Consider the following 3,543-nt stretch of genomic DNA (forward strand, 5'->3'; position numbering starts at 1 on the left):
TTCGAGGACGAAGCCTAATTTAAGTGGGGGAGAGTTGTAACATCCTGAATTTCAGAAGTACGATTTAAGAGTTTAAAGTGTAATTTTGTAAAAGGGACTCGACGAGTAGGTATGCTTACTCGCCGAGTTGGAGCGGGTTTGGGTCGCGAATTAAGTGACCAACTCGCTGAGTCGGAAGCTGGACTCGACGAGTTGGTGTTGGGATGAGAAAAATCCTAATCTTCGGGTTTGCACCCTATTTAAAGGACTTAATGTCCTCCCCTCAACTCCCTTAGCCCCCTTTAAGATCCAGTAAACCCTAGCTCGTGTGTATAAGGCCATTGGAGGGAGATTCAAGCTTTGAGAGGTGTTCTAGTGGAAGAAACTTGAAGATCAAAAGGGTTTGCATCAAGAAAGTAGTGTAGATCCAGAAATTACTACAATTGTGGGCACATCTTGGAGGTAATGAGTTGTTACCTTTCCTTTGTTGCTTCTAGATTTATTCTTGAATGAGATTTGGGGCCATTTTGGAATGATTGAGATCCACTTCAGGTTTGGAGTCCAGATCTGAGGTTGCTACTTCAGATCTAGACTTGTATTGGTCCAGAAAGTCATAAAGCATTAGTTATTGAATTGTTGGTGAAGCCCTTTTGTCTCAAACCCAAGCCTTAGTGTGTTTTGGGCCCATATCTCTTTGGTTTCACGTAAAGTTTGCAACTTTATGTGAGGGATAGATTGTAGAAGGGTGGATCTACGTATTGGAGCCTCAGCATGGCTCGAAAAGCCTCTGAATGGATTGAGAACTAGAGAGACCCGGCAAGTCATATGGGTGTACTCAACGAGTTTTATGAACACGTGCATGGACTCGACGAGTTGGAAGAACAACTAGGCGAGTCGGTTGAAGATTGCTTTGGACTCGGCGAGTCTGTTCTTGGACTCGACAATTCAGGTCGCAGAACCGCAACCTCTTTTGGTTAAAGCCTTGGATTAGTGAGTCGGTTGGCGACTCAGTGAGTTGGACAGGATGGGACTCAAAGATCGTTGGACTCGACGAGTCTTGGGGCGACTCGGCGAGTTAAGTTGTGTCATGAGAGTTTTCTGGGTAAGGGAACTCGGCTTGTCGACGGGGTGACTCGGCGAGTAGAGTCAACCAGGAAGGTTGACTTTGACTGAGGACTTTGACCTTGACCAAGAGTTGACCAGTTTGACTTCCAAGGGTACTTTGGTAATATTGGTATTTATGGAATTGGTTCTTTGATAGTGTTCAGTGGCGGCGATCGTGTCGGAGGTCGGAGCAACTTGGTCTTATCTTTTCAGTCAGCAATTTCAGGTGAGTTATCCTCACTATATCAATAGGGTCTAAGGCACCAAGGCCGACCCTTTTAGTTGTCATCTTGGTTACAGTATGCTACATGTCATTATGATATGTTAGATTGGTATCAGAATAGACTGTATGTTGTTATGGTTATGTGATCCGTTAGGATTGGTATGTTAGCGACCTGCTTAAGTCGATGCCTTGGTCATGAGAGATTGCTATGGTTGATGATCTGTGAGATAGTTATATCTGATATTTGTACTTGTACTGTTGATGTGCTTATTGATCTGTTAGATCGGCATCTTGGTAATTGGGACAATATTATGTCAGTGACCTGGTTTAGGCCGGTATCTTGGTATATAGGATGATGCTATGTTAGTGACCTGGTTTAGGTCGGTATCCTGGTATATAGGATGATGCTATGTTAGTGACCGGTTAGGTTGATATCCTGGTAAGGATGATGCTATGCTTTATGATCTACTAGATCGATTTGTTTGCCTATGGACTGTTATGTGATTTCCTGTTATATGTGCACATGGTTATTTGTTGATGTTTGGGTTAAGGCGGTCCTGCTTTGTGCTGAAGGCCAACATACCCTACGAGCGGTCTGGATAGATTGTAGGCCTGTATGGCGGTCCGGTCATACCCAAGGATTGGATAGATCCAGATACACTAAAGGCCTGGTGCGGGCGTTCCAGTCATACTGTAGACTCAGAAAGTGGACCAGGTGAACTAAAGGCCTGTTGAGGGCGGACCAGGTACGCTGCAGACTTGAGAGGCATGGTTGTTCTGTATTGTGATACAATATGTTATGATTATGGTTGTATGTGGTTGGTATTTTGGGGATAACTCACTAAGCTTTCGGGCTTACAGTTCAGTGTATTGTTTCAGGTACTTCAGGAGATTGTGGCAAGGCGGAGGCGTGATTGTGCCGCTCCTCATGTTTTATGATTCATGTGATATGGTTCTGGGGGATACTCTGATGTTTAATCTATTGTGAGAATAAGATGTATGAATTTAATGATTTTTGAATGAAATAAAATGTTTAAAATTAGCTCAAAATTTTGGTCGTTACATGTAACTTCCAGTTGCCATCTATATAATGTTTTGTGATTTCCTTGTAAACTTTTTTTTTTGGTTACTTGCACTTAACATATCAGACGTGAGAGCAATCCTACTATCATTCTCTTCAAAACATTTCAAGATATGAATTTTTTTCTCCGCGTATACCTTCATTATGTCGCCCTTCACTGTATTATGACAAGGCACATTAAATAAAGATTGAAGATCCAATATACTTTCAAAAATTATAATGCTCAACAATGGAGAGCGGATGATCGTGAATTATAATCATCTTTGCTAGTTCATCTCTAGATACTTCAACATCAAAGGAATATTAACTCATATAAGCTTTACCATTAAAAGTTCTTTTCCCTTGAACTAGTATATATTGCCTAATGCCCCTTGTATTTTTCCTAAGGCATATCTTGTTATGATTTTTCAAATGTGTTGTTCCATCATTAGATCTACCAAGTTAATTATTTTTTTACAGTATTTTCACTTCGCCAATCTATGAACACCATCAATATAAATTGGAATAAAATGGCTCCAAGCCGCGGATTTCAACCTTTTATTGGGATGCTCAGTGGTCGTATCATTTTCTAAAGGTCCTGGTTCATTATCATCTTCTTGTTCATCATTCATGGTTGGTTGTTTATCATTTTTTGAAGTAGCCATCTATAACTACCAAAAAACAAAATTCGTATGAGTGCATCGTGTTTTCAAACAAAACATAATTGTTTGAATAGGGTATTGTAATTATGTATTCTATAACCATATTCAATAAATATTCAAACAAAAAAACACAATCTAAATAACTCTCTGTTATATATATAAAAAAAGAATTCTATAACCAATTAACCACATTCATGAACGATTAAATAATAATGGAGAAGTAAACATGAATACATATGGGATAATGACATTTTCAATTTCTGTTCCAATAATGTGATATTTTATGTCTCAATATTGATAGTAGCCTAGTAGGTTTGACTAATAATTCAAAATAATCACAATAAATTGATGAAGTCGTGCATTAAATATTAATCATAATATTCACAAGAAAATACCACAATAATAATCACTAATGTTAAAAAAAACACAGAAAGCATACCTACTTAGGAGTCGCTGATAGGGATGCATAATGACATGAGTGAAACGGAGGCAGAAAACTACAAACGAAGTGAAAT

This window comes from Lactuca serriola, chromosome 7, assembly GCF_051521515.1.
Source record: "Lactuca serriola cultivar US96UC23 chromosome 7, Lser_US96UC23_V15, whole genome shotgun sequence".
Classification (NCBI taxonomy): Eukaryota; Viridiplantae; Streptophyta; class Magnoliopsida; order Asterales; family Asteraceae; genus Lactuca; species Lactuca serriola.